General features: G+C 36.9%; 1 long non-coding RNA gene across 1 annotated transcript in view; it reads right to left on the bottom strand.

The window, feature by feature from the left end:
- Positions 1–4,628: 4,628 nt before the first annotated feature.
- LOC122237615 overlaps positions 4,629–14,211 on the bottom strand; it is a 156,836-nt gene continuing 147,253 nt past the window's right edge. The window contains exon 5 of the long non-coding RNA XR_006216200.1: positions 4,629–4,729. This is a non-coding gene — a long non-coding RNA (uncharacterized LOC122237615). The remainder of the gene's footprint in view (positions 4,730–14,211) is intronic.

The following is a 14,211-nucleotide window of genomic DNA, read 5'->3' as shown; positions in this document are numbered from 1 at the left end:
CATTACCTAGAAAATATAGACAATAACAATAGCTACCTTTCAACTACTAAACTAATTCAATTAATGTGCAGAAAGCAGTTAGAAAAGCGCCTCGCACACAGCAGATGGTATATAAATTACTAAGATTTTGTTCTTTTGAACACAGTGACAACTATCTTAGAGTTACTTTTGTATGTATGCAGGACAAATACAATGTTTGAATAAATGATGTACAAATGAAGTTCATATTAATTAATTTTTTTTAAAGCACAAATTTTATAGTAGTGGTAGTAAGTAATTCACAATAGACTGAAACCCAAACATTGGTTCTTCAGGGAAGGATCCCTCCAACTCCTTCTTAACTTCAGACTCTGGGCACAACATCCCCAAAGAGCATTAACAGCAAAATAACCTTAATGCACAACCTGTCCCAGCGTATTCAGTTGATTGAACAGTCTGAACTTGGTGAGGATGACTTTACTTTTGTCCAATCACTGCTTGTAAGCACTCTCTGCTGAATCTCCATCTCTTGGTCCTTATTTCAGGCAGACCTCCTAGTCTCCAGATTCTTTCAGGTATATGAAAAAGCCCCATCTTGTTAATGACTCCTATGCAGAGATTAAAGTGCTTTGGTCTAATCTGACCCCAATCTCATATCTAATTTAAAGCCTCTCCTCAACTACTTTAACTCAGGGCTACACTGGGGGGTGGGGGGAGGGAGATGAGCCTGTTCCCTCCCCATCATTCCCCTCCTACTTCTTGCTTTTCCAGGGTCTAAGTTAAAGAAGATGAGATTAAAGGAAAAGTATATTTTTTCTCTGCTTAATTTGCATTTTAGTTCTCCCTGGATTAATACTCACTGTCCATCAGTGACATTTTGGGGGCATACATTCAAATACTAGCACTTTTGTGAGTTTCAGGGGAAGCTTCTTTAGTTTTGTAGGCAGTCCATGCTGCTAAATTCCCAGACAAAAGTAATCCAGCTTTTTGGCATACCTCTTGAAATTCTCTCTATCCCTAATGGAATATTTCCTCCCATCCCAGCCTATTACTACAGTGTTCTCTTACCTCAGTAAGGTACCTGTGGAACAAGGTGCTTTTAAGATAGCTTCTACCTTTCAGAACATCCTCTTAAGCCATGGGACACTCAAACATCTTTTCCATGGCAAATGAGGGAAAGGCAGGCTACTCCCTGGTGCCTGCTCATTTTGTTCTGTTATTATGAGTACTCCATGTGTCGTCCTGCCTTCAAAATTCCCCAGGTAGGAAGTGGGCCGCAGTCTCCATTTTCATGTATACCTCAGATGTTAGGGAACACCTATCTACTCTCTCCAGAGCTCTCTCTCCCTTCTACTGCTCTGGTGGTCCCAGGGAAGGCATAAAGGCTTGTAGATTTCAGCCAGCCTCTAGCTGAAAAGAGAGATGCCAATTCCCTCTGATTCCAGGTACCCTCAATATCTCCTTGTAGTTTCCTTGAAGCCGTCCCAGTTGGTTTGAAAGAAGTCTCACTCCTATACCTGAAGTGAGTGGGGAAATGCCACGGTCCTCCACACAAAGCCAACAGCTCACTCTCTCTACATATTCGCTGATTCTCTCGGTGGGCTGGGGATGAGTCATGAGGTAATGAAGTAAAGGAGTGAAGTTCCTGGGACGAGCCTGGCCACAGTTAAGGAAGTTCACAAAGTATCTCACTGCTTATATTATCTTTGTGCCAGGCATGAAATTGGGGCAACATCACAAAATCAGCAAGGTTAGTATCTGAAATGTTCTATAAAGGAAAGGAGGGCAATTCTTTACAGAGGTCAGTAATACAATATGAAAGATGAGCCAAAAACTCATTCTGGTAAATAGGATTGAAAATGTCTCTGAACCCCTTTTATCTATAGCAAAATTCTGCCTGCCAAGAATAAATATTTGGGAAGATACTGAAGCATTAAATAACTTTATCTTGATATTAAAGTTACCGATACAATGCATATTCAATTAATTAGAATTGAGTTTGATACACTGTCCTTTATTATTATGAGCATTCAATTATATGCACTATTACTTATGGAATTTTAGAAAATGGTCAGCTCTTTAGTTATTTTTCTCTTAAGTTAAACTAATATACAATTCTTAGGTTTCTTCCTCTGCCCCAAGGCAAAAAGTCTTAATTATTAAGAATTTTAATTTAGAAAGGTCACAGCATAGGAGAATATGGTCAATGGTATTGTAATAGTGAGGAGTGGTGAAAGACGGTAGCTATACTTGTGAACACAGCTCAAGTTGACACCTAGACTTATCAAACCACTATGTTATACACCTGAAACTAATGTAATATTATGTGTCAACTACACTTCAATAAAATATTAATGAAATAAGAAACATTTTTTAAAATGAATTTTAATTTAGAAATTATTTCTTTTTTTGATATTTTTATTTATGTCTTGAGAGACAGAGAGAGAGAGAGACAGGGTGTGAGCAGGGAAGGGGCAGTGAGAGAAGGAGACACAGAATCTGAAGCAGGCTCCAGCTCTGAGCTGTCAGCACAGAGCCCGATGCGGGGCTCGAACTCACAAGAGCATGACCTAAGCCGAAGTTGGACGCTCAACCGACTGAGCCACCCAGGTGCCCCAGAAATTATTTCTTTTCAGAGAGTGCATGCCAGCAGGCAAGAGGGACAGAGGTAGAGAAAGAAAATCTTAAGCAGGCAACATGTTCAGCATGGAGCCCAACGTGGGACTTGATCCTCACAACCCTGGGATCATGACCTCAGCTGAAATAAGAAGTCAGACACTCAACTGATTGAGCCACCCAGCACCCCTTAAGATCATATTTTTACCATTTAAATTTTCTTATTTTCTAATTACTCATGAAATTTCAAAACATTCATTGATAAAAGTTTTTGTCAGGTTGACCAGATAGCAAAATGATGTATAGGCATTTTTCTGATTTATTTAAGTTCACTGTAGCTCAGCATTTATATAAGCTCAAACTATTGTTAAGCCAAATGTCACACCAAGTGACCAAAGATCTTTCCTTCCTTGTGATTTCCTTTTGGAGATTCCATTTTACAGGTCTCTTCAAACTATTGCTGCCTGGAAATGCTGCTAACTATATATTCTGTTTTCACCTAGGAACTAGATCAAATAAGATTCAGAATGGGGTCTAGATAGCATCGTTTTTCTATCAGAAGGCATTAAAAGTACATTTCTATTGCTATAATCTATTCTTTTCAATAGTGATGCTCTTCTGCCCTTAAAGAGCATCTCTGTCCCTGATCCCACCTCCTCATCACCCCTTTTTAATTTCTACTAAAAAATTTGATCACAAGGATTCCTGATAGCCCACTATGAAACATATTTGAATATTCCCATGGAAAAACTGTTTCAGTTCAGTGTTGTGGCAACCAGAGACATTAGAGGGGTGGCCTTGTGGATCCAACCATCTGTAATTGTTTCTATAGGAAACAATAAAGATATAGTTAGGAGCATTTCTCCCACATACATGCACAAATCCCAGTAGTGTTAAATCAAACTTGTGATTTTTTTTTGCAGTCTTTTCAATTATATCCTCCGTTTTAAGAAGTAATCTTGAATTGTTTTATTGATGAATTCCTCCCCTCCACGTTTCTAGAATCTCTTTCTGAAATTCCTTAACTTTAGACTAGTGTTCTGATGTTCTTATTTTTCCCTCTTATTTTCCATTTCTGTTTTTTGGATTGGTTTGGTTTTGGTTTTGCAATACTTATAGAAAGAAATTCCTTATTATAGTATTCATGGTAGTATGTATAATAATATTTCTGTAATATCCTTTTTAGGGCTGTCTAACATTCCATTATACCATAATTTATGTAACCATTCTTCTGTTTATGGGTATTTCGGTTGTTTACCCTTTTTGTGGTATTGGGAACAAATATACAATGAATAGCCTTATAGCTAAATCTTTGTGTATATTCTCAATTATTTTCTAAGTATAAGTTCCCAGAGGAGGAATTACTAGACCAGAGAATTACACATATTTATCAGGTCCATTACTGTGTGTGTGAGAAAGCAAACTACATTTGACAACATCCAAGACCCAATGTGATCTCTATCTGGACCTCCTTAACTCTTTGAAACCTTTCCAACATTTCCTGCTCTCACACCTTATTCTGGCCTCACTATGTTCCATTCTGTTTTCCATCTTAGAGTATTTGCACATTCTATTTCCTCTATGTGAACTGCCTCCCCTTCTCTGTCTGGTATATGCCTATTCATCTTTCAATCTCAGCTCAAGTGTCTTCCCTTTGAAAGCTTCCCTGATTCCGCCAATCTGAGTCAATCATTCCCTTTTTGTGCCACTGCTGTCTCATAATTCTATTATGGACCATATAACACTATATTGCATTATCTGTCTCATTTACAAAATTATATGAGCTACTCAAACTCAAGGATAATGTTTTATTTCACTATTAAATATTCTTCTGATCCACAGAGGAATTGACTTCTTATATTAAGCTAAATGCTCTATATACTCTCATTAAATCCTTACAATCCGATGAGAAATGCATTATAATTTCCATTTTGCAGAGGAGAAAGCCTAACCTTAGAGAGTTTAAAGTACTTCTGCAGGACAAACCGTTCAGCAGCAGCAGAGCTGAGATTCAACCCCAGGCCTACCTGTTTCCAAAGATAGTGTCCTTTCTTCTTTGCCCTTAAATAAATCAGTGTGTACATCCTCCATGCATGCTCCTCCCCACACCTTCTGTATTTGTTTCCTAGGGCTGCTGTGACAAATTAGAATACATTTGGTGTATGAAAAAAAAAGAAAGAAAGAAGTTCTCACATCATTCTGGATGCCAAAAGTCTGAAATCAAAGTGTCTACAGGACAGCACTCCCTCCCTGGGTTCTAAGGACAATCGGCTCCCCGCTTCTTCAAGTTTCTGGTGCCTGGCTATGGCTGCATCATTCAAATCTCTGCCTCTATTTCACATGGCCTTCTCTTCTCCATCTGTATCTCCCCTGTGTATCTTGTATAAGGATACTTGTCAGATTTAGAACCCATTCAGATAATCCAGGATGATCTCATTTAGCGATTATTAATTACATCTGCAAAGACCCTTTTTATGAATAAGGTCACATTCACTGGTTCTAGGACATGGACATATTTTGGTGGGACAACCATTCAATCTACTATAACTCCATCCTCTGTTATGCCTTTGAAATGAGACAGAATTATTTGGAAGAAAGACGCTTTGAAACAGATGGACGTGGATTCTAATTCTAGTTCTGCCTCCTACTGCCTTGTGACCTTTGATCAGTAATTGAAAACCATGAACCTTTCCCTCACCTTTAAAATGGAAATATTATTTGTTTTCATAGATGGGTTCGAAGATTAAATGAAGTAAATCACATAACACATAGTGAATAGAAATAACTGCTCATTCTCTCTCCACCTTTATATATAACCCCCCCTCAGAGGCCAAATCATGAATTGATACTAGACTTTATTAAAAATCACTGAAAACAAAAGTTCAGTTTTTAAACATGAATATTGTTTGAACTCTGTACTCCCTATTCTTAGTTCCTGTTTTCAATTTCCTTGGATCTGGTTCTCATCATAATATAGGTAAAAGTCACAAAGCTACATAGTCAAATATAAATTCCAAAGTATTTTTGCATTTTTCTCAAATAAACCTAACAAATATTTAAGAGACATGTATTATGTACCAGTTTATAAGCCTCAAAAATGTGTTCATTTGTAGATATATCTCATTTTTTAAAATCGCAAATAGCATTATGTAACTTGGTCATCAACTTTATTCACCATAATTAATACTGTACGTCTCTTGGTTCTTTCCAAAACCCGGAACCTATCTTCAAAGAAGGAATATTTTCTACTCCTTCATATATTCAAAAGAATGTGATAAACAGCAGAGTTGGGTGGAAAGAACAACAAAAAATGAATTTGAAGAATTTGTTTCACATGCAATATGTTATTACCAACTACAGGACCTAAGGAAAATCATCATGTCCCTGAACCCACATTTTTTTTCCTACAAAATAATGATGCAAGTATCTGCCTTGTTGACTTTTAGAGCTGCTAATACATGCTCCATATAACAAAATATACAGACCCTAGACAGGGCTATAAATAAAAAGGTAAGAAGAAAGACACCCTGATCCTTCTGAGTGGACAGAATCAAGAAAATATTGTCTTAAGGGGTGCCTGGGTAGCTCAGTCAGTTGAGTGTCTGACTTCAGCTCAGGTCATCATCTCAGGGCTTGGTTCATGAGTTTAAGCCCCTCATCGGGCTGGCTACTGTCCACGCAGAGCCCTCTTTGGATCCTCTGACCCCTCCCCCCCCCCCCCCGCTCCTCCCCTGCTCATGTTTTCTCTCTCAAAAATAAACATTAAAAAAACCCTTAAAAATAATAATAAGATTGTCTTTAAAATCATTTAAACATTGTTTAAAAGGTTATATGTTATTGGGCCCCTCACACTCCCAGTAATGATGGCCACCCTAAAATCATGGGAAAATATAGAACACAATCTTAAGACTCTTTCTTAACTTTATGATTAGTCATGGGAGTAGGCAATACAGCACACCTGCACACCCAAAAGTTAGTAAGAGCTAAACCTTCCATCCCACTGCACCACATTCAAAATTCCCTTCCAGTTCATCAATCCACATCCCCTATGTGACACCTAAAAATTCTCGTTATAGTTTGTAATGGACTATCCGGAGGATAAGTCTTAAGATGTTGCTGTCCTTCCAGACCTCAGTGTTATCTGGTGGTCTGGTGGGCCCCAGAAGTAGGCAGTGATGGCCCAGCAGCACAGGAAACCCTCCTCCTCTGGATCAGACTGCAGGCTTGTTTCCTGCTTGTGATTAGAGTATCCTCTGCATCATTCTGCAGATTATTACAAAATCTCTTATAGTAGTTAAAGGAAAGATAAGTAATTCTAACTATAATCTTTCCATTAGTACAAAAGCAAACTACAAAGCATGTTAAGAAATACAGGATAAAAAATGTTACAGTGGGAGAAATACAAATAACACACTACCCTAGAGTACTGGAAAGAGAAAGGAATGCAGGTCAAACAATGAAGTGGCTTTGAGATATACCCTGCTAACTTCAAAGGCATGTACTCTGTTTTAAGGTCTCTTCACTCCCATGAAAACATAAAGCATAGTCCTATCACAAGCAAGACTCCCTGGGCACACAACTAACTACACTTCCCAGCTTTCTTTGCAGTCAAGTATAGTCCTGTGACTGAATTTCTAGCCAATAGAAAATGAGTAGAAGTTCTGTGCATCACCTCCAGGCCTAGCCACAGGGATCCTTCCGGCCCTCTGGAAGGAAGATGACCCCTGCACGCCTTATGCAGGGAAAGTGCAAGTCTCCATTGGTCTGACTGTTCCCCAATGAATGAGGGCTAACTGACACATGTTTACCAATCCAATGCCATTATGGGAACAAGAAAGAAACTTCTACTAGGCTTTTCTAAATAACAGACTCCAATAGCAATTCCTTGAAATGAAAATTTAAAAGGTAGAGCATGTATTTTGAAAATATTTTAAGTCACGGTTTGAAGTTCTTGGGAGGAAATAGTGGTAGTTATGAGTATGAGCTTTGCAATCAGATGGGCCTGAATCCGAATCCATGTTTACCACCAGCTGGATTCATGGTGTTAATCAAGTTTCTCTAAGCCTCAGGATTTTTAAAATATATACAATATTGGAATATTAATAGGATCTGTATTATAGTATTGCTATTTATCTCAATGCCTGGCACATAATAAGTGCTCAAGAAAAGTTAGCTGTCATTATTGAGTATATACCCTTCCAGGTAAAATTTTTAAGTTAAACTGCAATAGTCATTAGTGCTATTGTGAAGTCATTCTGATTTTCCTTCCAAAGGGTGCGATTGTACTTCCATTCACATCCCTTAGAGTTATATGTACATATGTGATTTATTTTGACCAATGAACTGTATGTAGAAATGGCATGTATCATTTCCAAGTGGAAGTTTTAAGAGCCAGCATACATGTAAAATGCTATCTCTTTTTTCTGCCACACCAGTGGCAGTGATCCAGCCAGTGGCTACTCTGTCAGCTTGGGTCATAGAATGAGGAAAACACCAGCCAACTCATGATGTATATCTAGCATGGCCACGAGATCCTTCTTTTAAGCAGCTAGAGAAATGGGGTTTTATTTCTTACTATCCCCTCCTGGTCTTTATGGGAACAAATATTCATATGGGTAAGTTTTTAAAACAGTTTCATTATTTTATAGCAACCTCTAATAATAGCTGACAATTACAGAATACTCACAATATTCCAAGAACTGCTATGTACTTTATATGTGTTAACTTGTCCATTTCCACAATAACTCAGTGTGATACCTGCAGTATTCTTATCCCCACTTATTAGGGACAGAAAAGTAAGTAACTTGCCCAAGGTCCGTAGTCAGCATATACTAGAAGTTGGGTTTAAAACAGCCCAGCTGGCTATTATGGCTGTATTATTCACCTTACATCCATTGCTGCCTGAAGTAGATGATGTGGTGTGCCTCCCAGGTTGAGGCCTCAGGACCTATACTCATTTTATCAGTTGTCAGAAGCAATGACTGTCAATTCAATGTCAATTCAATGGGCCAGCTTGGAACACAGTCCCTCCCTAGGAATAGCCAGTCAGGTGATGAGAGCTGCAGCCCCCCACACCCCCAAGTGAGTCCTCCCTGAAGGACCGACGGGAACTATTGCATTTTCCTGGTAGTTCAATTTCTCCTTTTGCCTTTTCCTCACCCCCACTATACCCCAAAACATTCCCCAATAACCTTCTTCATCGAAATCAGTCTCAATGTGTTTCCCAGGGAACAGTACCTTCTTCTATATTCCTACTTGTGTACTGAAATATACCCTCATCGCATATTAACTCAGTGCACAACTAATTGGCCAAATGATGGTAGGCCACGTGAATTTGGGGAAAGTAGAGATCATTCGGCTGTCAGGAGAGGACTGGAATGATGAAACCTCTCACAAGTTAATGGAGATATAGAATCTTCTACTTTCTCAATTGGATTCAGTACACTTCATTTCTCATAAATGTCACCTGTAGTTATTTAGATCCAGAAAAGAAAAGCCAAAAAAAGAACCACATAGTTTGTATATAACAAATGATACTTGGTCCTTATTATGACATTTATTCATCCTTGTAAGTAGAAATGGAATATTGTCTCAAGGTTACATAACTCATGAGCTGGTACTCTTCAACTCTGTCATGAAGACAGATGTCTCAAGGGACAAGAAGCCATGTATCTTTATTGTACCAAATATTACACATCTCTGTGTTTCAGTTATACATAAGAATACTATTGAAAACTGATGTCTGAAATTGATTTTGATGTCTATAATGAGTAGAATCGAAAATTTAAATCATAACCCATCATCTCTCTCCTGCACATCTTAACTTACTTTACGTCTAATTCCAAAAAAATTTAAAGTGACTCAAGCACTACTTCTGGTGTATTTCTTTTACCACAATTGAATTTTTGTCACAGTTTAAGCTCTATTCCAATATCTGTGGCCTGCATTTCCTCCAAGGAGAAATACATGTTGTAAAACTTCAAATAAGCAGTTCACAGAAGTAGTAATAAAACAGGCTAAATGATAAAACCAAAAAGTCTAAGTGGATGTATGTAATTTAAGGTAAATATTGTCTACTTGACCTCAGTAAATGTGTATCTTATGCACGGTACATTCTGCTTAAGTATCTTTACTGCATATGGACACAGGTAAATGCCTGATGTTATATAGAATTTGAGCGAAATTAAATTATTATATTTTCTTCATTATGGATTGTCTTAGTCTGTTCAGGCTACTGTGCATACCATTGACTGGGTGGCTTAAATAATAGAAATTTATTGGGGTGCCTGGATGGCTCAGTCAGTTAAGCATCTGACTTCAGCCCAGGTCATGATCTTGCAGTCTGTGAGTTCAAGTCCCACATGGGGCTCTGTGCTGACAGCTCAGAGCCTGGACCCTGCTTTGGACTCTGTGTCTCCCTCTCTCTCTGCCCCTCCCCTTCTCTCTCTCTCTATCTCAAAGGTAAATATTTAAAAATTTTTTTTAAATAATAGAAATTTATTTCTCACAGTTCTGAAGCTAGAAGTCTGAGATCAGCATCCCAATTGGTTGGGTTCTGGTGAGAGCTATTTTCCTAGTTTTGTGATGTCAAATCTTTTCCTTGGATCCCTACGTGGCAGAGAGAGAGAGAGAGAGAGAGAGAGAGAGAGACTCTTTTGTGTCTCTCCTAAAAGGGGTCAAACCCCATGATGACGGTTCCACCCTCATGAACGAATTACCTCCCAAAGACCCCACCTCCGAATACCATCATATTGGTATTAAGGCATCAACGCATGAACTTAGGGGAGGGATACACAAATATTGAGTCCTTAGAAGGTATTTATTCTTATTCTTCACTTCACCAAAGAAGCTTCAATTCAACAATGAAAACTTTAAATTGAGTAGCTTATATTGTCCATAGAGTTTTAAAAGAGTTTAAATCAGGGTGAAGCTTGCATTTACAAAACAGGCAACAAAGCCCTTTGTTACCACCATTTCAAAATGTAAATAAGAATTATATTCCTTACTGCTTGCTTTAATTTTGCTGAATGTACATTAAATTATGTTAATGCTTCAGTGGGGACATATTTTTGCATTCATATTACTATCCACTGAACAGTTGCTTTATTTTCACAGAATTACAGGTAGAAATAGAAAATATGCACCCTGTAAATTAGAGAAGTGCTTGAAAGTAACCCTTTGGAATAAGCAAGGAAAGAATAGCCAGAAAGAGAGGAAATACTAAATTATAGGATATTTTCAGAGAAATACAATGTTTGAAAAAATTGGAAGCGCCTGAGACAATGCAAAGTAATCAAAGAACCACCATAATAGGGATTCTTATGAGATTTGGTTTCATGCCTAGAAAAGAATTATCTAAAATTAGCATATCAATTATTTTCAGGTAAATGGTTGCTTTTTCACCAGCTTAAGGGTGTACAAAAATAATTTGTTTACTGAAACAATTTATAAGTATCCCCCTCAGAAATCTTATTTTCTGTTTTAACTCGAGACACATTCAAGCAAAGTTTGCTACTTACTTTCAGGTTCTATGCCTTTCATTTCGCTAAGCCACAGTTCTGTACATTTGTGGTATTGACTGCTAGACTTCCCACTGCATGGTCGCTAACTTAAAGACAGTTTGTTCAGTTAATGCTTCTTCTATCAAAATAAATGTTGTCATTAACATCCTTAAGCATCAATATAAAAATATCTAATTTAAAACAAGATTTTAAAAGACTATTTACCTAACTATAATATTTTCCCTACTATATTTTATATCTTATGAATAATTACTTAATCTAATCCTGGGATTTCCCAGAAGAGAGTAGTTCACATTCAGTGTGGACTCCTAAAAGAGAACACCCCAAAACTTGTTCTTGACTCTCAAGCAGGCACATTCACCAACAACAAATCCTGGGATGGAACAAGTGAAAGTGAGAATAATAAGCATGTCTATAGAAAATATTTTTGGTTAAGAGGATATATTAAATAGAAAAGTGATTTATTTTACAAAAAAGAGTTACAAAATAGTTTCTTCTCAAAAATGTTATTAAAGGTATTAAATTTCATTACATTTTTGAGGTGCCTGGGTGGCTCAGTCAGTTGAGCGTCTGACTTCAGCTCAGGTCATGATCTTGTGGTTTGAGAGTTTGAACCCCACATCAGGCTCTATGCTGACAGCTCAGAGCCTGGAGCCTGCTTCAGATTCTGTGTCTCCCTCTCTCTCTGTCCCTCCCCCACTCATTCTCTCTCTCTCTCTCTCTCTCTCTCTCTCTCTCTCTCAGACATAAACATTAAATTTTTTAAAATTTCATTACATTTTTTAAATGATTACAAATTCTCAATAAGAAAGGTAAATCTTGAAAATTGTACTGTAGTACACAATATCAATAACGTGGCAATAATCAGGTATATATCTTATTTCCTATAAATAAGTTACCCTACATAATTATTCAAGAGAATAGTATGGCATATTGGTTCAGAAAATAGACTCTGAAGCCAGATTGCTGAGTCAAATCTTGACTTCACTTTCTAGCTGTGTGGCCATGAGCCATTCACCTAAATCCCTATGGCTCAGATTCCTCATCTAATAAATGGAGATGATCATACTTATAACTACCTCACAGGATTGGTACAAAGTTTAATGTATTCATACTTACAAAGCAATAGAACAGTAGTGCTATTACTCAAAAACCATTAACTACCAAGTTTTGCCAGTTAATTTTTCCATGCTGAAGTTGACTTATAAATTCTCCAGATTGTGTGTCCTAGTTTAGACATTCATAAAATCTATTATGTGTACATGTAATGTTTTTAAAGCCTTCTACCATTGAAAAAATGTGTATAATATCTGGACATCAAAAGAAATAATATCTGGACATCAAATGAAAAAATATCTGGACATCAAAAGAAAAAAAATGAAGTGATTTTTTTTGAAAGCTTGATATTGTAAAGAATTGTGACCTACTTACTTTTGGTCTTTGAATAACCCAACCTTTCATACCTGAAGTTTAGAACATAAGAAATGACACACAGTGAGTTGTACCCTTGGCTTCTTCTGCTCATCATTCCTTCTTTGACACTGGCACCTAGAAGGTTCCAGGGAAACTAAGTCTACCCCCCATATAACCAAACTAAAGCATTCAAAATATATACCAACAACCCTGTATTCCTTCTCTTGGACACATCAAGCATCTATCATTTGTTAATTTATGCCAATCCTTCTTAAATCATATTCCATTTTTAATCTATGCCATTCTGTGAGGATGGAAGGCTAAATGGATGTATACTTCCTTTTTACATTTATCCTGAAAACTATACTCATAATCTTCACTAAGTACCTTTTTGTTCTAGAATTCCACAAGTAAAGAAATTAACTTTAAAGTGATAAGAAGAGTCATATACATAACATGTGAGTTGAAAGACATTCTGGATATTTTTGAACTTGATTGCTAGAAAATTTTATTAATCTGATAAAGCCTATAGGAATGTTTGTTTCTGAAAATCTAGTTATACTTACCATGCTCCTTATTCAGATGAATGAACTCTCTATTTGGCCAACAAAAATGCCAAGACATTTGCAGTGTATAGAAGCAATTGATCTTTCCTGAGCATAGTTTCTTATTTACTTTAAATTCTCTATCTGCACACCAGTATATACTTACTAGCTTTCTGTTTCTGCACTTGAGAGATGCTATATAAGTATATAAACTAGCTTATTTTTATTTCCTTAAAGTATAGGATAATTACAACCATATATCTAAATTTTAAAACATTAGTTTTAACATAGGTTCAAATATTCCTATAAGTAAATAATGTTGGGTGATAATTAAGTGTTTAATACCTATAGTGGCACTTTACACCAGTAATTGACTACAGTACTATATACCCCTCGAATTTAAGTTTTTTTTAAATGTTTACTTATTTTTGAGAGAGGGAGAGACAGAGCATGAATAGAGGAGGGGCAGAGAGAGAAGGAGACACAGAATCTGAAGCAGGCTCCAGGCTCTGAGCTGTCAGCACAGAGCCTAACGCAGGACTCGAACCCACGAACTATGAGATCATGACCTGAGCTGAAGTTGGAAGCTTAACCAACTGAGCCACCCATGCGCCCCTATATCCCTCACATTTAAAGGTATGGGTATTTTTTTTTATTTGTAACATTCCTTATTTAATAAAACAAAATAAGCAGCCCATCTTCTACCTTTTGTTCTTTAAACATATAAATCAAGAAAATAGAGCTTTAATAAATGATTTATAAAAAATGTTGTTAGGCCCTAATTTTTTTTTCAAAATCTTATCCTGAAGATAGTGTGATGAAGATTAACTTAAATTTATTATATGACTTAGCACGCATACCCCTCAAGAATTTACAAGAGAGAAATGAAAATACATGTCCAAAGGTTTGATGTGACTATTCATGGCAGCATTATTTTTATGAAACAAAAAGTGGAAACAATCCAAATGTTGATAAACTGGTGAACGGTGATACATTCATACAATGGCACATTATTCAGCAATAAAAAGCAATCAAGTCACAAAACATGCTACAACCATGGATAAACCTCAAAAATATTATGCTAAGTAAAATAAGCCATACACAAAAGACTACATATTCATATGCTTCCATATTCA

This window comes from Panthera tigris, chromosome B1 (assembly GCF_018350195.1).
Source record: "Panthera tigris isolate Pti1 chromosome B1, P.tigris_Pti1_mat1.1, whole genome shotgun sequence".
NCBI lineage: Eukaryota > Metazoa > Chordata > Mammalia > Carnivora > Felidae > Panthera > Panthera tigris.
This window is presented reverse-complemented; position numbering and strand designations above follow the sequence as displayed.